The 24,672-nt window shown below is 42.6% G+C and overlaps 1 protein-coding gene across 1 annotated transcript in view; it reads left to right on the top strand.

The window, feature by feature from the left end:
* The window catches only part of grik4 (glutamate receptor, ionotropic, kainate 4), a 475,420-nt gene that overhangs the window by 127,239 nt on the left and 323,509 nt on the right, over positions 1-24,672 (top strand). The window contains exon 2 of the mRNA XM_046294891.1: positions 5,499-5,653. The gene's annotated coding sequence lies outside the window, so the exon portion shown is untranslated. The remainder of the gene's footprint in view (positions 1-5,498; positions 5,654-24,672) is intronic.

The raw sequence follows: 24,672 nt of genomic DNA, 5'->3' as shown, positions 1-24,672 counted from the left end.
TCAAACCCCCGAAGGTACCATATTCATCTGTACAAACAATAGTACGCAAGTATAAACACCATGGGACCACGCAGCCGTTATACCGGTCAGGATGGAGACGCATTCTGTCTCCGAGAGATGAACGTACTTTGGTGCAAATAGTGCAAATCAATCCCAGAACAACAGCTAAAGACCTTGTGAAGATGCTGGATGACACAGGTACAAAACTATCTATATCCACAGTCAAACAAGTCCTATATCGACATAACCTGAAAGGCCGCTCAGTAAGGAAGAAGCCACTGCTCCAAAACTGCCATAAAAGCCAGACTGTGGTGTGCAACTGCACATGGGGACAAAGATCATACTTTTTGTCCTCTGGTCTGATTAAACAAAAATAGAACTGTTGGGCCATAATGACCATCGTTATGTTTGGAGGAAAAAGGGGCAGGCTTGCAAGCCGAAGAACACCATCCCAAACATGAAGCACAGGGGTGGCAGCACCTTGTTGTGGGGGTGCTTTGCTGCAGGAGGGACTGGTGCACTTCACAAAATAGATGGCATCACGAGGCAGGAACATGTTGTGGATATATTTATTGAAGACATCAAGACATCAGTCATGTAGTTAGAGCTTGGTCGCAAGTGGGTCTTCCAAATGGACAATGACCCCAAGCATACTTCCAAAGTTGTGGCAAAATGGCTTAAGGACAACAAAGTCCAGGTATTGGAGTGGCCATCACAAAGACTTGACCTCAATCCTATAGAACATTTGTGGGTAGAATTGATCAAGGAGGTCTACAAACCTGACTCAGGTACACCAGCTCTGTCAGGAGGAATGGGCCAAAATTCACCCAACGTATTGTGGGACACTTGTGGAAGACTACCCGAAAAGTTTGACCCAAGTTATAAAATTTAAAGGCAATGTTACCAAATACTAATTGAGTGTATGTAAACTTCTGACCCACTGGGAATGTGATGAAAGAAATCAAAGCTGAAATAAATCACTCTCTATTATTATAATGACATCTCTATTATTATAATGACATTCTTAAAATAAAGTGGTGATCCTAACTTACCTAAGACAGGGAACCTTTACTCTGATTAAATGTCAGGAATTGTTACCTTACCTACGGGATTCCAGGGACATCGAAGTGATGAGCAGGAGACTGGACAGTGAGGCAAAATCACTTGACGCACTGGAGTACATATTCAGACATCAAATGGCCTCCTTGTATCCCAGTGCCTATGCTTCCGCTGAGAGCTCTTCTCACACTCCCCGTGACAGTGGTAAGTTGAGAACGCACATTCTCCAAGTTCAAACTCATCAAAATCTACCTGCGCTCTACTATGAGTCAAGAGAGACCCAATGGACTCTCCACCGTATCAATTGAGCACGAGTTGTCTTACGAAATCAACCTCCAACAAGCAGTGCAAGCTTTTGCTGCCAGGAAGGCCAGGCGAGTCAACTTTGAATAAAAGGTAAGCGTTGATCATACACTCGCATTAATTCTATAACCGAGTAATTTGTCAGATTACTCAATTATCTATCAAGTGTTTACTTTGTATTTTTATTTATTTAATTAGACTACATCCCCCTCTATCTCTCTCTGTCTCAGATGATTTGATTTCAGGACCATGGACAGCCACCGAGAGAAAACGTTGCTGACTGCAATGCAGCACCACTGCAAAGGAAAGAGAACCCTCTAGGCGGGCCACGAAATAAATAAATGCTGAAACTGATGTTGGGCAATCAAATTCGATATGTAAACAAACAAAATTTGTGAAGGCTGTGTAATTGACATAATGCTTATTTTACACTTCTCCAGCGAAATGAGGCCTACCATGCATTTATGAAAGCACTTGATTCCAAAGCTCAAATGATCACTCTTTTTTTACAGTTCTACAGGAATATGAAATGATATGTTAAGTATCTTAAATAAAAGTTTTATTTTATTGTAATTGTAACAATTGTGGGGTCGTGCCATGTGTGATAACAGGTGGCATATTAATAGTTAGAGGGGCGGCAGCGTAGCCTAGTGGTTAGAGCGTTGGACTAGTAACCGGAAGGTTGTGAGTTCAAACCCCTGAGCTGACAAGGTACAAATCTGTCGTTCTGCCCCTGAACAGGCAGTTAACCCACTGTTCCCAGGCCGTCATTGAAAATAAGAATATGTTCTTAACTGACTTGCCTGGTTAAATAAAGGTAAAAAAAACTTTTTTTCCTACTTTTTTATTTATTTATTTCACCTTTATTTAACCAGGTAGACTAGTTGAGAACAAGTTCTCATTTGCAACTGCGACCTGGCCAAGATAAAGCAAAGCAGTGTGACACAGACAATAACACAGAGTTACACATGGAGTAAACAATAAACAAGCCAATAACACAGTAAACAAGTCAATGACACAGTAGAAAAAAGAAAGTCTATATACAGTGTGTGCAAAGGCATGAGGACGTAGGCAATAAATAGGCCATAGGAGCGAATAATTACAATTTAGCAGATTTACACGAGTGATAAATGAGCAGATGATGACTTGCAAGTAGAGATACTGGTGTGCAAAAGAGCAGAAAAGTAAATAAATAAAAACAGTATGGGGATGAGGTAGGTAGATTGGGTGGGCTATTTACAGATGGACTATGTACAGCTGCAGCGATCGGTTACCTACTGTAAGCAGTTGTGATGCAGAGTGATTGCAACATTGTAACTCTCCGATGCAGGGATTAAAGTAAAATTATCTTCTGCCTGGTACAGGACCTCCTATATGGGCATAATCATAGAATAACATATATAATTATTATATTATTATATTCCAGAAAATAAGTGGTAAAACCTACCTGTTTGACAGACACAATTATGTTTTCCATAGATATCCGTATAGCCAAATCCTCAAATACTGACGAATGCACTCCTCAAATGCCTCCGTGTCTGGGAAGGGCTTGGTGTGCTTGGTTAAAATCAGGGCTTGCATTGAGTGAGGGTATCACATAACCTTTGTTAAAGAATAGGACAAAAAGGATATCTGTTGTTTGCTTTATGTTTTCAAATAAATACGTAAAAGGTGTTCAGATTATATAAAGCGTTCCTTATAGTAGAAACGAGCATTAAAATGCCCGCGAAAGACGTGACTTCGATGTTTATGGGGATAGATTGATTCCTCTCTATGACATTCGGAAGCTGAGCAGCAACCTATATTATTCGAAGAGATTTTCTTTTTTTTAAATGGACTTTGTTGTTCTATCCCTGAATGAATGAATTGAGCTTTTACACTTTCTGAAAAGATAAGATGTTTGTTTAAACCCAGGCAGCTTTTAAGGAAGCACTTCTGTTGGGTTATACAAAGGACAAGTAATCAGATGTAAAATTAAACATTGTGTTTAATTTGTAGTATAATTCTATGAATTGGGCTGATATTATGTTCTGTTCCTGCGATTTGTAGCTGAGGAAAACCTATAGTCGACCACCTGCTGTACATTGTTTAGCCGGGATAGGAGGGGGGTGGCAGTTTTTTATTTCACCTAGGGCGGCAGAACGTCCAGGGCCGGCCCTGGCAACCATCCTGTACGTTTTTGCGCCAAACGTAATCACCTGATTCGAATAATTAGCTGGTTGATAAGCTTAATCTTAGTTAGTTCAAGTTAGCTTAAAGTTGGTTCAAATGGGGTTGAAGCGAAAACCTATATGAAATGTAGCTCTCCAGGAACAGGGATGGAGAGCCTGTTTGGCAGGTTTCCTATAGTCCTACTGAAGGCATACTGTGCACGCCTTCCTTCTGATCGTGCTTTGACGTTTCTAAAGGAAGAGGGTAATCAGTAAACCCGGGGAATGTCATTTCTCAGTGGAGTCCAGAGTTAATCAAGGATGAACGTAGGAAGACATCACAAGTGTTGCTGTGTCGAGGTTCAACAAGTTATTTTTTGTTGTTGCCACAGTGCTATGTGATTAGGTCCCTCTAAGGAATTTGAATAATGTCATCGCGATTTAAATGCAATGACATTCGATCAATGTCGTCTTGTAACTTATATTTACTTTCTCATTTGCCGTAAAATTAGTTTGCAATATTGTGGCATAGTAGTTTTCTTCAAATCAAATCAAATTTTATTGGTCACATACACATGGTTAGCACATGTTAATGCGAGTGTAGCGAAGTTCTTGTGCTTCTAGTTCCGACAATGCAGTAATATCTAACAAGTAATTTATCAATTTCATAAGAACTACCTTATACACACACAAGTGTAAAGGAATGTATAAGAATATGTACATATAAATATATGGATGAGCGATGACCGAACGGCATAGTCAAGATGCAGTAGATGGTATAGAGTACAGTATATACATATGAGATGAGTAATGTAGGGTATGTAAACATTATATAAAGTGGCATTGTTGAAAGTGACTGATACATTTTTTACATCCAATTTGTAGTTATTAAAAATGATTATAAAGTGGCTAGAAATTTGAGTCAGTATGTTGGCAGCAGCCACTCAATGTTGGTGATGGCTGTTTAACAGTCCGATGGCCTTGAGATAGAAGCTGTTTTTCAGTCTCTCGTTCCCAGCTTTGATGCACCTGTACTGACCTCGCCTTCTGGATGATAGCGGGGTGAACAGGCAGTGGCTCGGGTGGTTGTTGTCCTTGATGATCTTTTTGGCCTTCCTGTGACATCAGGTGGTGTATGTGTCTTGGAGGGCAGGTAGTTTAGAATGATAGTTTAGTTAGTTTGGGGAATGATAGCTTAGGGTAGTTTAGTTTAGAATGAATATGAGTTTCAAAGTTATCCAGGAAATGCACAGAGGCTAGTGCTGAAATGCTGTTTCTGATGTTGGTTCAATTACTTGAATTCCATTTAGTACATTTTTTGTGAACTCAACAAATCATTTCTCTAGAGAGAAATCCTATCAAGCACGAGAGACATCAAATCAAGAACGGACTGTTGGACGTTGTAGTTTTCAAATATTCTAACTACTGTATAGCCATTAAAAAAACGATGCCAGCTGATTCTTGATTTCGACTGGCTGAGAAACGCTGCCTGTCTGTCTGTCTGTCTCGTCCCGACTCCCGACACGTTCATTACTATGGGATAGCTGGAGATCGAATTTGAGTATTGAAACAATGTTGCAAATGTGGGAGAGACAGACAGCAAGGTTTATACAAATCTCCAGTGTTGAAAACTAAATGTTAGTCGAAAAGAAATGTGAGATAATGTCTAGATGCTTTTTGTAGTGAAGATCAAGTTTATAAAATTGCCTGGCTGGACTGATGAGACAGTGGATTGGCTTTCAGATGGAACAGAGTAAATAGGCATTTTAATGTCATATATTTAGCCGGTGGTAACTTGTGGAAAAGACACTGGTTGAAATGCGTTTTTAACCAATCAGCTGTCAGGATTAGACCCAGCCGTTGTATGTTATGAGGATATTATGAGGACATACAGTTGATATTGTGACATGGACGACTACCGCTTCTAAAGTGATGTTTAGTCAGAGCCAGACTGTTTATCCCTGGGTTGTCCCCTGTGTCTTGCAGCGTGTCAGCAGCAGTGAGACCGAGCAGAGTGGTGAGGGTGGTGTTTGGGATGCGGAGAGCCGTGTAGGAGCTAAGTGGGCACCTTACCTTAACGCCATCTGCTTCCTGTGCCGCTTCAAGATGGATTAGAGCCTTTACGCCTCCAGAGATCAAAGGTACGTGATGTCTCGTAATCAGCCGCTACTCACCTGCTCTCCTCGATAAGGCTTTGGCCCAGGAGTGGAGAAGCATAGAGGAGCAACAGAGGGAGTGTCAAGTCCCACTGTTGTTTGACTAGTGTAGTACAGTGAGCTACATTATGGCAGTCCATTACTCCCCATTGAATATAATTAATTTGGAAAGTATTCAGACCCCTTGAGTTTTTCGACTTTGTTCCATTAGTCTTATTCTAAAATGGATTAAATAAAACATGTTCCTCATCAAAATAGACACAATGCCCCATAATGAAAAAGCAAAAACATGTTTAGAAATTTTTGCATATGTATTAAAAGATAATAAAAAAGATAATAAAAAAGATAAGATCATTTAAAAAAAAGGTGTTTACATAAGCATTCAGTTTCCATAGATCATCCTTGAGATGTTTCTAGAACTGTAACGGGGTTCTTCTGTTGAAGGAGAGGGGGACCAAAACGCAGCGTGGTTATTGTGATACATCTTTAATAAAGATGAAAATGGAACAATATACAAAAAACAAGAAACCGTGAAAAAAACGAAAACAGCCCTATCTGGTGTAACAAACACAAAGACAGGAACAATCACCCACAAACCCCAACACCAAACAGGCTACCTAAATATGGTTCCCAATCAGAGACAATGACTAACACCTGCCTCTGATTGAGAACCATATCAGGCCAAACACAGAAACAGACAAACTAGACACACAACATAGAATGCCCACTCAGATCACACCCTGACCAAACAAAACATAGAAACATACAAAGCAAACTATGGTCAGGGTGTGACAAGAACTTCATTGGAATCCACCTGTGGTAAATTCAATTGATTGGACATGATTCTGAAAGGCACACACCTCTGTATATAAGATCCCACAGTTGACATTGCATGTCAGAGCGAAAACCAAGCCATGGAGGTCAAAGGAATTGTCCGTAGAGCTCCGAGACAGTATTGTGTCGAGGCACAGATCTGGAGAATCATACTAAAAAATGTCTGCAGCATTGAAGGTCCCCAAGAACACAGTGGCCTCCATCCTTGAATGGAAGAAGTTTGGAACCACCAAGACCCTTCCTAGAGCTGGCCGCCTAGCCAAACTGAGCAATCAGGGGAGAAGTGCCTTGGTCAGGGAGGTGACCAAGAACCCGATGGTCATTCTGACAGAGCTCCAGAATTCCTCTGTGGAGATGTGAGAACCTTCCAGAAGGACAACCATCTTTGCGGCACTCCACCAATCAGGCCTTTATGGTAGAGTGGCGAAACAGAAACCCCTCCTCATTAAAAGGAACATGACAGTCCGCTTGGAGTTTGCCAAAAGGCACCTCATGGACTCTGACCATGAGAAACAAGATTCTCTGGTCTGATGAAACCAAGATTGAACTCTTTGGCCTGAATGCCAAGCATCATATCTGGAGGAAACCTGCCACCATCCCTATGGTGAAGCATAGTGGTGGCAGCATCATGCTGTGGGGATGGTTTTCAGCGGTAGGAACTGGTAGACCAGTCAAGGGAAAGATGAAAGGAGCAAAGTACAGAGAGATCTTTGATGAAAACCTGCTCATCAGTGCTCAGGACCTCAGACTGGGGTAAAGGTTCACCTTCCAACAAGACAACGACCCTAAGCACACACCCAAGACAACACAGTAGTGGCTTCTCAGAATTTCCTTGAGTGGCCCAGCCAGATCCCAGACTTCAACCCGATCGAACATCTCCCCATCCAACCTGACAGAGATTGAGAGGATTGGCAAAGAAGAATGGGAGAAATTCCCCAAATTACAGATGTGCCAAACTTGTAGCGTCATACCCAAGGTATGCACCAAAGGTGCTTCAACAAAGTACTGAGTAAGGGTCAGAATACTTTTTTATGAGGTAATGTGTGTAGAGTGATGAGGGGATTTTTAAAAAAAAATCTATTTTAGAACAAGACTGTAACGTCACAAAATGTGACGAAGACTTTCCCAAGACTTTCCCAAAAGCACTGTATGTATGATTGCGTCAGAGTGAGTTGAGAGAAAGAGCCAGGCTGCTTTTGATGCAGTAAATTGTGCTGCAGACATGACATTTTTCAAGGATGGGGAATTAAGAAAGATCGGACCGCAGACAGGACCTTACCTGGTAACAGGAAACTCTTTGAAGATGTTTTAGGAAGAAGGAGCTCTCTTGTTTACGTGAGACTTGCAAGCAAGCTGCATGGGAGGCATGGGAGGACTAATATACTGTTGCACCACCTCTAAAGTGCCTGAGGGAAGGAAATGATTTGTTTTTAGGGTAGCACAGTTTTTACAGAGTTGAAACATGGGTGAGATGTACTGTACCATCAGTATGCGCTAGAGATACTCTCCTTCTTGACTTTTCCTACTTTATTTGTTTCTGTCGGAATCTTCCTGCTTGTGTTTGTTGTTTTAGCACGGTGCCAAAACTATCCATTACTCTTTTCCCAGTGCCGCGCCGACTTAAAACCAAACTGTGCTGCCTCGCATATCTTATTTGCACATTCTCATTTTCAGCATGGTTCCAACCACTGACGGTGACAGGTAGCCTAATGGTTAAGAGGGTTGGGCCAGTAACCGAATGCTCGCTGGTATGAATCCCTGAGCCGACAAGATGAAAAAGATGTCAATGTGCCCCTTGAGCAAGGCACTTGACTCTAGTTGCTCTGGATAAAAGCGTCTGCTAAATGGGTCAAATGTCAATGTAACCCGCTCAGGACAGCTTGGCTCGGTTTGGCTCAGTGGTGTGAAAAGTCCTTTTGAGTCTGAAGAGACAGATCCAATATTGCCTCTGAAGTATTTTTTTGAGAAAGGGACTTTGTCCAAAATCACACAGATTATGTAGCTGAGTGTAGCAGGAGATCAGGATTTTATGCCAAGCCATTTTTATTTACAGGAAAATCATATGATGCAGCCGACGGATCATACAGAGGCTCTCTCCAATATCTACCTGCTGTTCTGGGCCAGGGGAAAAACAGCCACATTCAAAGGAAGCTTAGATTGACACAAAGAGGATCTGAATTTCCCCAAAGCTGCAGATACAGTATCTTCCAGATGGCAAACAATGGTTATGTAGAGCCGATCACACTGAAAGGTGTTAAGTCTTTTAGAGCTAGCTTCCTCACCTGTGAACTTTTCACCCAGCATGCATTGCCTGGTATATCTTGTGTTTTTATGTACTTTTTCCTCATACATGCAGACACACACACAAAAGTACACACAGACAGACACACGCGCACACACACACACACACACACACACACACACACACACACACACACACACACACACACACACACACACACACACACACACACACACACACACACACACACACACACACACACACACACACACACACACACACACACACACACACACACACACACACACACACACACACGCACACACACTCAACCTCTTTTATGGAACATACTTTATTTGTGGATGAAATTTGAATACAAATGAATGTGCTGCATAACATGCTTTTCATATGTTTTTTTAGTAGCCCCAGTCCTCCCACAGGCTGCATTGGCATGGTCTGAATACAAATATAACAATACAAAGTCTGCTCAGAAAGCCTGAGGTACTGGCCCTGTGAAATTCACTGGGAACCAAATTTTACTTAGCTGACTTTGGCCCAGATATATTTCAATTTCATAGCATATGCATTCTTGCATGAGGTGCACTTATATCACTCTGCTGCAGATACTGAAAAATATCCCTCCAGTGTACATAAACCTCCACTTTTATACCGGATCTTAAATCACCAGAGTGTTTTTTTACTCAGGCTAGTTTATCATCTTCATTAAAATGGTTACACTTCATATTGTTTACCATTTAACAGTTCTCAGTGATGCTCCAATAACCAAACAGCATTCTGGTGCTACCTGGTGCTACCTGGTGCTCCCTGGTGCTACCTGGTGCTACCTGGTGCTACCTGCTGCTCCCTGGTGCTACCTGGTGCTACCTCCGCCATCCGTTCCTGCGTGAGCCGTGCAGCAAACAGAGCCGGGTAGAGTTGAATCTCTCCAGCAGTGTGTGTTCACTGAACTCATCAGGTCCAGTCTGCCGCTGAGGTCTCCTGCCTTTATCCATGCACCTGAGAGCTGGAGATAAGCCACACTGATTTTTGTCTGCTGCTATGTAACAGATTGCATTGTGAGATGGGCATCAAGGACCCAGGAATCACTAGAGGGAAGTCTGGGCTGGCCAGAAGGAGCGCTGTGCATGTTGAGAGAAACTTCTTTTTTTTTTAAACCTCAGAATACCATTTGAATGAGAAACAGCTGACGTGTGCGTGTGCATGAGTGTGTGTGGTGACCCCCCAGCATGGCTGCATGGTCATCATCCCAGTTGGGCCCATGTAGAGGCTTGGATTAATGCATAATTAATGTGTAATCAGCAGCTTTTACTGCCGCTATAAACCTTTGTTCACAGTTCTTTGGGTCACAGAGTGTGCAAGTTCTCTCACTTCATCAAGAGAGTGAGTGGGAAAGGGCACGGCGGAGAGGGTCATGGAGACTGAGTGTGTCACTGATTCCACCCAGCATGCCATTTCCCTAAATGTTACTGTCAATTTTCTTATCAGGCAAAAATCATATTTTTCAGACAGATGCTCAGCTTGTGCCACATAACATGGCTTCTGATCCAGGTGTTGCATCTGTGTGCCATTCGGGGCTGTACTGAGAGTTTTCTGTTGTCCTTCCTGGCGCTTGTCCTATTGCCCATTGAAATTCAGTTTGTTTCACTCATGTTTGATCAGTGTTGTTTAAATAGCTGTCTCAATATTTGCGGGCCCAATTGCGAAGATGCCTGGTTGTTTAGCTTCATCAGTGGAATCGTGTTTCTCCCCCCGTGTAGTCGACGGTTCATCCCACACTGTGACAAGTCTAGCGGAAAATGAAATTAGGAGAGGAGTAGCAGTTGGATTCAGGATTCCCAGCTAGCCAAGCTCTGGCTATTGTTGTACATGACACATACAGTACAGCCTAGTACAGGATGAAGTGAAAGGGATTGTTATGCGATGACCTTGCAGGCATACACTGAAATGCACAAGTCATCAACGTCTACGAACTCAAGGGATGTTGACCTTGAGCAATCCGTTAGAAAGCCACTGAAATTATATGACCTGTGTTACTGTTGTGCCGTTGCGCTCTCTCAGTGTATACACCATGTAATGGACAAGCGTACACCCTCTGCAATGTGAACGTGGGGTAAACAAAACTGCCCAGAACTGGAGATGCACCGTTGAGGTCCTTTGCTTCACTAGGAGCTAAAAGGTGAAAACTAAGTCAAACCATGTGAATGACATGGCTTGAAGTTGTTAAAAGCGGTCAAACAGGTAGGCATGCTGCAGGCTGTTTGATTCTGGAAAAGGTAGATAAAAGAACACATTGAATCCTTGAAGAAGCTCTCCCCCCATATGAGCGTTACAGGTCTCTCATTACACAAGACATCCTTTGGAGCTGGCCATGATATATTCCTTGATGGCTGGAAGTGAGAGTGTTATGCTCTGTAAAGCCTAGAGTAGTGGAACCTGTTTTTAGCATTACAAATCGAGGACATATCGAGGACCTATCAGCACTTACAATTACCCAATTGGCAATTACAACCAATAAACTGGTTCTACAATGTAATAGGCAATTTCCACATCCATTGTTTTAATGATTATTATCCTATTGATATTCCATCACCATTCATACAAGGAAAAATAATATCTTATCTAACTCCAAAGCGTGGGCCACTTTGCCTATTTCTAGGGTCACTGAGGCATGCACGCTCCTCTTACACACAACCAGAAGGATAAACATTAGATGGATGGTGCTTTCAAGACAATGCAGCGCTCCATCACTCTCTTTCTTGGTCAAATAGCCCTTACACAGCTTGGAGGTGTGTTTTGGGTCATTGTCCTGTCGAAAAACAAACGATAGTCCCACTAAGCGCAAACCAGATGGGATGGCATATCGCTGCAGAATGCTGTGGTGGCCATGCTAGTCAAGTGTGCCTTGAATTCGAAATAAATCAAGACAGTGTCACCAGCAAAGCACCCCCACACCATCACACCTCCTCCTCCATGCTTCTCGGTGAAAACCACACACGCAGAGATCATCTGCTCACCTACACGGCAGTTGCAACTAAAAATCTCAAATTTGGAGTCATCAGACCGAAGGACAGATTTCCACTGGTCTGATGTCCATTGCTTGTGTTTCTTGGCCCAAGCAAGTCTCTTCTTATTATTGGTGTCCTTTAGTAGTTGTGGTTTCTTTGCAGCATTTCAAACATGAAGGTCTGATTCACACAGTCTCCTCTGAACAGTTGATGTTGAGATGTGTCTTTTACTTGAACTCTGAGGTGTAGTTAATTGCCAATTTCTGAGGCTGGTAACGCTAATGAACATAATCTGCAGCAGAAGTATCTCTGGGTCTTCCTTTCCTTTGGTGGTACTTATGAGAACCAGTTTCATCATAGCGCTTGATGGTTTTTGAGGAAACTTTCAAAGTTCTTGACATTTTACGGATTGACTGACATGTCTTAAAGTAATGATGGACTGTCGTTTCTCTTATTTGAGCTGTTCTTGCCATAATATGGACTTGGTCTTTTACCAAATAGGGCTATCTTCTGTATACCACCCCTACCTTGTCACAATACAACTGATTGGCTCAAACGCAAATGTACTTTTAACAAGGCACACCTGTTAATTGTAATGCGTTCCAGGTGACTACATCATGAAGCTGGTTGAGAGAATGCCAAGAGTGTACAAAGCTGTCATTAAGGCAAAGGTGGCTACTTTGAAGAATCTCAAATATAAAATATATTTTGATTTGTTTAACACTTTTTGGGTTACTACACGTGCATTATTTCATAGTTTTGATGTCTTCACTATTATTCTACAATTTAGAAAATAGTAAAAATAAAGAAAAACCCTGGAATGAGTAGGTGTGTTAAAACTATTGACTGGTGCTGTAAATAAACAGAACGTTGACCTCATGATTCTTGCAAACGTTCATGTTCACCGTAAACATCTCACCCACTCAGAGGGTAAGAAATGGTAAATGAAAATGTATCGTGTCATACATGAAACAGAAATGTCCCAGTGTTGCACTAAATGGCAAGGGGATGGAATGATGAAACAGTGGCAATTATTGTAGGAGTAGATAGATTTGCCGCACTGCCTAGAATTTGGAGAGCACAAGTGGAGAGATGTGCTTATGTTTGCTCTTCGCAACAGCCGGCTAATTTATTCATTTTAACAACAAATTCCAAATGCAAGCTTCATAAGTAAATGATACATTTCAAACCATTTTTACATACCAAAAGACCAGTAGGCCTATGCTAGTAATTGTTGCTTGATGCCCAATTGCTGGTGAGCATGCAAGGTAAACAATTCATATTCTTGATCACCAAAACATTATTGGAGCTGCATATTTATTCCGACAATCCTCTCACCCTACAAATTGGTGTTTGCGCTGCAAACAATCCTATCGCTGTACATAACCTGACCTTTGTTGATTGACAGTTTGCTGGTCCAATCAGAGGGCAGAGTGTGCGTTTCACTAGCCAATCTGTTGCACGTCCTTTGCAAGGAGGGTGCTGCGCCTACCGTCTGTAGCTGTGTGGAGAGTAATCCACAGAGACTCTGGACCACAAAATGACTGACAAAACCTGGCCAGATAATTTAATATCATCAGTCTCAAGTCAAACTTTTGTCCATAAGTCTTAAGTCGTCAAATTTGTGACTCAAGTCAAATACGAATCCAAATCATGTGACTCGAGTTCACAACTTTTCTCTGACATTTTATATTTATGAACCCGTACTGGAATTCCTTCTGTTTCTTTGAGGCTGTAATTACAAAACATGTACTATTGCCCATTCTACAACATATGTCTCGACCATATGTTTCAAAAAATGTATCTAACGCCATGTGCTTCATCTCTGCAGATCTGCTTGTCGCTGACCATAAAATTAGACTTCCAGCAACTTGTGTTTATGTTTGTTTCGACAGTGAGAACGAGAGAGGGAGAGAGATCTCTTAAATGAACCGTCTCGAGATGCGCAAAGAGAGGAGAGATGGGATGGGGTAGGGGGAAAAACAAAGACAGATAGAGAGAAATGGAGAGGGTGAGAGAGAGACCTTGCCAGTCCTTAATGATCTAGTCTGAGCGGAGTGGAAGGAAGAGGCATGGCCTGGCCGGCCCAGGCTACAGTGACATCTGGCTCCAGTGGAGTGTGGTGAAGGGTGGTATTGCTAGAGATTGGTAAACACCATTTAGGATGGAGGAGGGGGGGGACCATCAGTAAAAAGACTGTTGCTCCTGCCAAAGTCCTCTTGCCTGATTGATCGAACCACTTTGTTCCGTATTTCTATTATTGCAGTTTTATGAGATAGGGGCTGTGGAGGGTGTGAAGGAGAGGAGGGCAAGGGGGGTTTTTTAGTGCCCATATCGATGCTTTGTCTGTTGCTGTGTAAGATTGAAGTGAGCAAGCAGTTCCCAGATAGCAAAATTATTATGGCCCAAATTCAGCCCACATATACCAGGTGATATGGCCAGACCTGGCCCACAGTCATCTGCTATCTGTGCTGTAGCCTAGCTACCAGTCAGAGTCTTAAAATAACACAGCAATGTTTCGTATAGGTCTACACTGTGACATTTTACACAGCTCACAAAATTTTCTTTCTCCATGTACGTTTTAAGCCTGCACCGAGGCATGAACATTTCTCCCACTGCATTGTGGAGCTGTGGAATGGATGAAGATGAGACCATTTGCTCTGAATAACCCTGTGCATGGGCCCAACACTGAGTGACAGCTCCTTATCTCTACTACTGCCGGGCTGATCAAAGTTTAAACAGGGTCAGGCTGAATTTAAGAGCAGCTAATTAAATGTCCGGGTTACACGCAAAGTGGTGCTTCATTTATCTTCTCATGCAGAGTCAGAGGGAGATACGGGGCACGGAATAAAAGGGGGTCTGAGTATTACTTCCACGTTCAACAGCATCAGATAGCAGGAACATTCAACTGGCTTCATGCCCCCCCCCCCCCATCCCCCTAATCTAGTTTTTTAAATAAAATCATTGTTCTGGGGGGCTCTAATAGGAGCTAAATCTAGACTATTCCCATGTTTCTGTCCATCTGCAATTCCTGTGTGCTGTGTCAAGGCCTTTTCCAAATGTCCATTTTCACAGGCTGCTTGAGAGGAGCGGGCGGTGATGGGAAGTCAGCAGTGGGGTGTGAAAAAGGTCACCGTTACTAGATCTGCCTGGCTGTCCCCTCGGCTATAGTACTCTCCTCTGGGGGGAAAGCCGTTTTACACCCAGTGACACTTGCCAAAACAAGCACATGCTATTGACTACACTGTACTGTACATGATGAATGATGGATGCTGAGCCATGACAACAACAACAAAAAAATCAAGTGCCTTGAGGTCTCATCTCCATTGTCATCTGCTGTGCTTGCAGAACAAGACAACCCCCACTGTTGAAAACACAACGAGTCCAGAACTTGAGATGTGCATGAGCTCCTTACGTAAATCCACCAATGGGTAGTTCATCGTTTCTGGGAGCGTTCTTCAACCCCAATTGAATGTTTTTTGATATGTCAAAATTGCTAAACCCTTCGAATCTTTGTGATTGGGGCCACATAATATAGAATTGTAAATCAGGGTCGATGGAGAACATTGTCCAGTTTGACATTGCGGGTAAATGTGCTTAATGAAATGCAGTTATGTTCCAGCTATGGTAGATTATTACCTCAGAGAGAAAAGGCTTAGAGTGACGGAGGCAATCTCCATGGCCCAGAGAAGAAGCATCAGCAGCCAGCCTCGCTGCTTAGACAGAGACAAGTCTTTCCCTCTTAACCCAAACGACCCATGACATTCTCACGAAAACCATTCCATGCTTCCCCCTCTTTTAGTGACAGCAAAAATCGATGCAGATGCTCTTCAACTTAAAATCTCAACCTATTGACCCAAAGCATAGGTGCACGTCAATTACCCTGTTAACCTGCCAGATATCAACCAGTCCCTCATCTCCATTGCCTAAGACCCTGTATAAAACATATCAAGGGAGCCTATTATCTGGAATTCAGATTGTGGATAAGATGCTTTAGTATTTCTTCTGAACTTAGTATGCTGATAACTTAATAACAAGCATAGCGAGGGGAGTTTGGAAGCCAGCAAGCCTGATCATGGAATGACTCATTACCTGTGTGTGGCCCACCTTAAAGTGTAATTACTCACCGGTGGCCTGTGAGAAGCAATCATCTGGGTTGGTCACCCTTTGGCTTTGCCGGGTTCCTGAGAGGGGTGGATCTGGGGAGCTGAGCAACAGCAGGTGTAATATCTCAAACCGGACATCCATGAAGTCTGGAGATGAAAGTAGTACTCCTCCTCCACACAGCCACAGAATAAGGCACCACGAATGTGTTTATCGGGGGCCCTGATGTTACTTCCCTCCTTGCCTTGGACGGTTGGTCGGTCCACTTAGCATGCGTCTCCAGCCCCACACTATTAGTTTTCAGAAACATGCCTCCAAAAAAAGGCCGCTCTGAGGGTAGTCTCTGCTCAGGGTTTGATGTATTGCCCTCCATAAATAACTTTCTGGCGCTCGTTGTTTTTGTTTTGCGTTTTAAGCACACTATAAGGCCTTTCGTCTCTCAATGCTCAGCCTACAGCAGCCACCTTATCTTTTCAGTAGCTAATGAGTAGTGCCTAGCCCCCCTTCGTTTTTGGATTGTAAAAGTGAATTTATCAACTCCAATCTTTGTTCTGTATCGGCATAAATCAACATGGTAAGAAACCTTGAAATGGTTCTTATCTGCATGGGGACCCTGCGTTGGATAGTTGATAAGAGATCAAGATACAGCAGCCTTCCTATGTCCTCAACTGTATCATCCTTTGTGATCATTTAGAATAAGGACGTTAACAGCACACTAGCTACTAAAACAACATTGTGCATTCACCATTTACGTTTCAGCAGTGCGGTATTACAAAGAGTTTGGGTTCAGAGTGAACTAATAAATGTACATGTTCCTTGAGGATGCCCAATTTGCCAGCTGCCGCTGGTGATATGTATCCCTCACTGCACTCTGCACCAAGAGTGATCACTTCCCTATGACTTCTGTAGAGGTTTTTGCTTGCATCTTCAAATTGAATAAGTCAATCGAATAGGCTGCGTGGTGACACCACAATCAGATCAGAACACTGGCACCAGGCTCTGCAAATAGGGAATCTAACATTGTTTTGTGTGGAATTGTTCCGGGGGCCCAGGTAATGCATCTCTAAAGGGACCTCTCCATTGTCTTAAATGTGAGCCCTGTCAGACAACATGGCCGCCGTGTCCTTGAGCATGAAGTATCTCAATCGAGAAAAAATGCGGGGGAAAAAATCATTGGATCTTTTTGATTCATTTAGCATTTGCAATCCTTTTTTTGTTGTTTCATCAAATGTTGTTTCGATATTTAGATCACTCGCTAGCGGAACTCTGAGAGAAACAGTACCAGTTTGGACACATCTACTCATTCAAGGGTTTTTCTTTATTTTTTACTATTTTCTACAATAATAGTGAAGACATCAACACTGAAATTACACATGGAATCATGTAGGAAACAAAAAAAAGTATTTTAGATTTTAGATTCTTCAAAGTAGCCAACCTTTGCCTTGATGACAGCTTTGCACACTCTTGGAATTCTCTCAACCAGCTTCACCTGGAATGCTTTTCCTACAATCTTGAAGGAATTCCCACATATGCTGAGTACTTGTTGGCAGCTTTTCCTTCCCTCTGTGGTCCAATTCATCCCAAACCACCTCAATTGGGATGAGGTCGGGTGATTGTGTAGGCCAAGGTCATCTGATACAGCACTCCATCACTCTTGGTGAAATAACCCTTACACAGAATGCTGTGGTAGCCATGCTGGTTAAGTGTGCCTTGAATTCTAAATAAATCACAGACAGTGTCAGCAGAAAAGCACCCCCACACCTCCTCCTCAATGCTTCACGGTAGGAACCACACGTGCAGAGATCATCCGTTCACCTACTCTGCGTCTCACAAAGACAAGGCAGTTTGAACCAAAAATCTAAAATTTGGAGTCATCAGACCAAAGGACAGATTTCCACGGGTCTGATGTCCATTGTTCGTGTTTCTTGGCCCAAGCAATTCTCTTCTTATTATAGTATATTTAGTAGTGGTTTCTTTGCAGCATTTCGAACATGAAGGCCTGATTCACACAGTCTCCTCTGAACAGTTGATATTGAGATGTGTCTGTTGAACTCTGTGAAGCATTTATTTGGGCTGCAATTTCTGAGGCTAGTTACTCTTATGAACTTATCCTCTGCAGCAGAGGTAACTCTGGGTCTTCCTTTCCTGTGGGGGTCCTCATGAGAGCCAGTATAGGGCTATTTTCTGTATACCACCCCTGCCTTGTCACAGCACAACTGATTTGTTCAAACGCATCAAGAAGGAAAGAAATTCCACAAATTAATTTTTAACAAGGCACACTTGTTAATTGAAATGCATTCCAGGTGACTACCTCATGAAGCTGGTTGAGAGAATGGCAAGAGTGTGCAAAGCTGTCATGAAGGCGAAGTGTGGCACTTAGAATCTCAAATATAACATTTGTTTAATACTTTTTTGGTTACTACGTGAATCCACATGTATTATATCATAGTTTTAATGTCTTCACTATTATTCTACAATGTAGAAAATAGTACAAATAAATAAAAACCCTTGAATGAGTTGGTGTGTCCAAACCTTTGACTGGTACTGTACATTAATAGTTTCTACCCCTCTGTGTGACTAGCCCTAAAATGATTAATTCAAAAATATTCAAACTTGGCCTGCATGTTTAAAATGAGTTGTCTTTGACATTAGCATTTGTTTGAGATGGTTACAATTTATTTCGCCTTCTGTCAAATAACTATTTAAGATCTATTTTGGTTTGAGAATGTATCTGTGGCTTGGATCACAATTGTGATACATATCTTGAAATTGAAGGAAATACGATTTTATTTATTTATTTTGCCAGAATGCCGTCATCACTCATTCCCCTTTGATGGAAATAACCATCTCTGTTTCTGACTCGCTTTTGACCTTCAGACAGTGACAGAGAGCGTACAGTAGCCTAGCCATTAGCTCAGGGAAGATATGGCCCTGTGTGATGAGGTCACTATGACACCAGAGAGGAAGGAAACCGATCCCCATTCCCAAACCTCACTGAGCGATGGCCGTCCAACCCGGGGGGGAACAAACTTCCATCCCCCATGTTATTGCACCCATGCCTCCCATACAGGCCTGCAAGATTTATCCCGGCCGTAAGTCTCCGGGACATGGCATTGCCAGAAAATGGCCCCTTCCCTCCCCCTGCCTCCCTCCATCCTGTCCTATCCATCTGGTCGTGTCTCAGCAAGAGTGGGGGAAACTATCGCAGCTCCACATTATCCGTGCCGCACAAAGTGGCACCTGCATTAATCACAGTGGGGGCTGGAGAGTCGATCTGCTCTGTTCCGCAGTTTTTTTTTTGGGGGGGGGGGGATTGGGGGGAGTTGTGATAAGGGGAGAGGGACCGGGGCTGCAGCAGTAGCAGCACAGGGAGTGGGGAGTCAGCAGAGATCTAACAGGACATGAGATGGAAGTGAAGCGGGAGGGAAAGGGAAGCAGGGGCTGAGCCAGTGGATGGGGCGTGCTGGGACCCGCAGTGCGTCTGTTTACTCTACTGCTGTTGATTAGTTTAGGGAAATGGGGGTGGGGAATATATGACAGAAGAACAGAGGAGTCATGCCTGGGCACTCTGGCTATATGGAGCTAGCTAGCTAGCAGACACACTACAAACAGAGACTTTTCTGTCACTATAATACTCTGAGGGGCAGAGATAACGATGCAGCTTACCCACAGCGTCAAAGACCCTCGTATCCCCTGATCTACAGTGCCTTCAGAAAGTATTCATACCCCTCGACTTATTCCACATTTTGTTTTTGCAGCCTGAATTCAAAATGGATTCACTTTTTTTCCATCATCTACACAGAATACCCCATAATGACAAAGTGTACAGATGAGTCTTTTTTTGTGTACGTCTAAGAGCTTTGCACACCTGGATTGTACATTATTTGCACATTATTCTTTATGTACACATTATGCATTCAGGACATAAAGTTAATTTCTTTAGCAGTTTTACCTTAGTGCCGTATTGCATACAGGATGCATGTTTTGGAATGTTTTTTATTCTGTACAGTCTTCCTTCTTTCCGCTCTGTCACATAGGTTAGTATTGTGGAGTAACTACAATATTGTTAATCCATCCTTAGTTTTCTCCTATCACAGCCATTAAACTCTGTAACTGTTCTAAAGTTTCCTTCCTCTCCGGCAACTGAGTTAAGATGGACGCCTGTATCTTTGTAGTGACCATCCAGAGTGTAATTAATAACTTCACCATGCTCAAATGGATATTCCATGTCTGCCTTCTTTGCGAGGCATTGGAAAACTTCTCTGGTCTTTGTGGTTGAATCGGGGTTTGAAATTCACTGCTCGACTGAGGGACCTTACAGATAATTGTATGTGTGGGGTACAGAGATGAGGTACTCTAAATAAAATAATGTTAAACACTATTATTGCACACAGAATGAGTCCATGCAACTTATTATGTGACTCGTTAAGCAAATTGTTACTCCTGAACTTATTTAGGCTTGCCTTAAGAAAGGGGGTTGAATACTTGACTCAAGACATTTCAGCTTAATTTATAATTAATTTGCAAAAAATATTAAAAACATAATTCCACTTTGACATTATGGGCTATTGTGTGTTGGCCAGTGACACAAAATCTCAATTGAATATATTTTAAATTCAGGCTGTAACACAACAAAATGTAGAAAAAGTCAAGGGGTGTGAATATTTTCTGAAGGCACTTTATAGGAAATATGTTAGGAAACCGCTTTATTATTTGTAAGTAGCTGTAGTAGTTTATTTGTTATTACAATCCTCTGTATAAATTGTTATGGATTTAAAAGAAACTGGTATTGGACACTTGGTTTTAGTGCTCGAAAGGCAACAGTTGACTGGTAAGAGGACATGACTGTCCGGTAAGAGGTGTCCGGTAAGAGGACATGAATTGTAATTTGAGGTAACAGTAGTTTCAGTTTCATTTGGTGTAACAGTAGCTAGGTACAGTCATTTGGGATAACAGCAGTTTGTGTCATTTTGGGTTATAGCAGGTCAAGAAAGAAGAAAAAAAACGATCAACGGAAAATTATTTTACAGGTCCTGAGTACATTTAGCAAAGGCCACATTGTTCGCCCAGGCAGAGAGGCAGAGAGGCAGAGAGGCAGAGAGAGAGAGAGAGAGAGAGAGAGAGAGAGAGAGAGAGAGAGAGAGAGAGAGAGAGAGAGAGAGAGAGAGAGAGAGAGATTTCCCCACCTTCATGATGAATGCGTCCCATGCTATCAAGGCATTCAGGCAGTGTTTTTGAAATATTCTTTCAATTTCCATTCACACAATGTTGTTTTGGGAACATTTCAACAAGCTTATATCATGGTGGGACTGGCAAATTGTCCAACCTAAATCAAAACAAAGTACCCCACAATGTTCTGTTGTTCAGTCCCATAATGTCCATTATGACCTAATTTTGGGGTCAACGAAGGAAAGTATTCACACTACAGTGTATACACCCCCCCACACACACGGAACACCCACCCATTCTCAACCATCCGCAGTGTCTATTCAAACATGACTTTTCAATCAAACCTCTTCTGTAGTTCATTAACAGTTGATGGTCCCATTCAAATAATGCAATTCGACCGTGGTGATTGTTTCATTGGACACTGATATTCCTCTGTCAGAGTCTTCCATGGCATAACATGAATTAACATGTTGATAATGTCAAGGTTTGACAATTAGTTGTAATTACCAGGAGAACAAACACCTGTGTGACACCCGGGAGAATCACTTTAGGGCTAGAACCATATCAGGAATTTTTAATGGAATGAGTGTGACATGATTTGGGATTACCCCCCCCCCCCCTCCCCAGACTTTATGATGCAGTTAGATAGTCACAGTGTTGTCCCCTCTGTCTTATTTTATAAGGTGCGCTGCATTTTTAATGGATCTGTCCGACCAGAAATTTACCCCCTTGGCAACGACATAAGGGTTCCCAATCGAACAGCCTCACAGAAACTAAAGGATGTCACATCGCAAAGAGGTGCCACTTTTTATGAGTTTGTCTGGCAGCCAGAGTCCAGCGGCATCTTAACAGCTCAGCACATTCTAGTCCTCTTAAATGTGAAATGCACTAACTTTATAGTGTCCGCAAAGAATGCTGTTGGGTGTTGTGCATTTTCTTGTCTATATGACTTTTACATAGCTATTTCCGTGTATCTTACTTTAATACACAATTTCATTTAGAACTTTTTAGTGTTTCTAGAGCTTCAACTTTTACTGACCATACAGTTGGACAGTCCAAATGGTCTCAGTCCACTTAGCTCATACTTGGTTTAACTTACCTCAGATATGCCCAAGCACTTTTTTATCTACAGTTGAATTCAGAAGTTTACATACACCTTAGCCAACTACATTTAAACACAGTTTTTTCACAATTCCTGACACTTAATCCACATAATCACTTAAAAAATGCCCTGTCTTAGGTCAGTTAGGATCACCACTTTATTTTAAGAATGTGAAATGTCAGAATAATAGTAGAGAGAATAATTAATTTAATATTTTATTTCTTTCATCACATTCCCAGTGGGTCAGAAGTTTACATACACTCAATTAGTATTTGGTAGCATTGCCTTTAAATGATTTAACTTGGGTCAAACGTTTCGGGTTGCCTTCCACAAGCTTCCCACAATAAGTTGGGTGAATTTTGGCCCATTCCTCCTGACAGAGCTGGTGTAACTGAGTCAGGTTTGTAGGCCTCCTTGGTCGCACACGCTTTTTTAGTAATGCCCACAAATGTTCAATAGGATTGAGGTCAGGGCTTTGTGATGGCCACTCCAATACATTGCCTTTGTTGTCCTTAAGCCATATTGCCACAACTTTGGAAGTATGCTTGGGGTCATTGTCCATTTGGAAGACCCATTTGCGACCAAGCTTTAACTTCCTGACTGATGTCTTGAGATGTTGCTTCAATATATTCACATCATTTCCTTTCCTCATGATGCCATCTGTTTTGTAAAGTGCACCAGTCACTCTAACAGCAAAGCACCCCCACAACATGATGCTGCCACCCCTGTGCTTCGCGGTTGGGATGGTGTTCTTCGGCTTGCCAGCATCCCCCTTTTCCCTCCAAACATAATGATGGTCATTATGGCCCAGTTCTATTTTTTGTTTCATCAGACCAGAGGACATTTCTCCAAAACGTACGATCTTTGTCCCCATGTGCAGTTGCAAACCATAATCATTGCTTTTTTATGGCGGTTTTGGAGCAGTGGCTTCTTCCTTGCTGAGCGGCCTTTCAGGTTATGTCGATATTGGACTCGTTTTACTGTGGATATAGATATTGTTGTACCTCTTTCATCCAGCATCTTCACAAGGTCCTGTGCTGTTGTTCTGGATTGATTTGCACTTTTCGCACCAAAATACGTTCATCTCTAGGAGACAGAACACATCTCATTCCTGAGCGGTATGACGGCTGCGTGGTCCCAAATCAAAATCAAATCCAATTTTATTTGTCACATACATATGGTTAGCAGATCTTAATGCGAGTGTAGCGAAATGCTTGTGCTTCTAGTTCTGACAATGCAGTAATAACCAACAAGTAATCTAGCTAACAATTCCAAACTACTACCTTATAGACACAAGTGTAAGGGGATAAAGAATATGTGCATAAAGATATATGAGTGAGTGATGGTACAGAGCGGCATAGGCAAGATACAGTAGATGGTATTGAGTGAAGTATATACATATGAGATGAGTATGTAAACAAAGTGGCATAGTTAAAGTGGCGAGTGATACATGTATTACATAAAGATGCAGTAGATGATATAGAGTACAGTATATACATATACATATGAGATGAATAATGTAGGGTATGTAAACATTATATTAGGTAGCATTGTTTAAAGTGGCTAGTGATATATTTTACATCATTTCCCATCAATTCCCAATATTAAAGTGGCTGGAGTTGAGTCAGTGTGTTGGCAGCTGCCACTCAATGTTAGTGGTGGCTGTTTAACAGTCCGATTGCCTTGAGATAGAAGCTGTTTTTCAGTCTCTCGGTCCCAGCTTTGATGCACCTGTACTGACCTCGCCTTCTGGATGATAGTGGGGTGAACAGGCAGTGGCTCGGGTGGTTGTTGTCCTTGATGATCTTTATGGCCTTCCTGTGACATTGGGTAGTGTAGGTGTCCTGGAGGGCAGGTAGTTTGCCCCCGGTGATGCGTTGTGCAGACCTCACTACCCTCTGGAGAGCCTTACGGTTGTGGGCGGAGCAGTTGCCGTACCAGGCGGTGATACAGCCCGACAGGATGCTCTCGATTGTGCATCTGTAGAAGTTTGTGAGTGCTTTTGGTGACAAGCCGAATTTCTTCAGCCTCCTGAGGTTGAAGAGGCGCTGCTGCGCCTTCTTCACGATGCTGTCTGTGTGGGTGGACCAATTCAGTTTGTCTGTGATGTGTACGCCGAGGAACTTAAAACTTACTACCCTCTCCACTACTGTTCCATCGATGTGGATAGGGGGGTGTTCCCTCTGCTGCTTCCTGAAGTCCACAATCATCTCCTTAGTTTTGTTGACGCTGAGTGTGAGGTTATTTTCCTGACAACACACTCCGAGGGCCCTCACCTCCTCCCTGTAGGCCGTCTCGTCGTTGTTGGTAATCAAGCCTACCACTGTTGTGTCGTCCGCAAACTTGATGATTGAGTTGGAGGCGTGCGTGGCCACGCAGTCGTGGGTGAACAGGGAGTACAGGAGAGGGCTCAGAACGCACCCTTGTGGGGCCCCAGTGTTGAGGATCAGCGGGGTGGAAATGTTGTTGCCTACCATCACCACCTGGGGGCGACCCGTCAAGAAGTCCAGTACCCAGTTGCACAGGG

This window comes from Oncorhynchus gorbuscha, linkage group LG13, assembly GCF_021184085.1.
Source record: "Oncorhynchus gorbuscha isolate QuinsamMale2020 ecotype Even-year linkage group LG13, OgorEven_v1.0, whole genome shotgun sequence".
Classification (NCBI taxonomy): Eukaryota; Metazoa; Chordata; class Actinopteri; order Salmoniformes; family Salmonidae; genus Oncorhynchus; species Oncorhynchus gorbuscha.
This window is presented reverse-complemented; position numbering and strand designations above follow the sequence as displayed.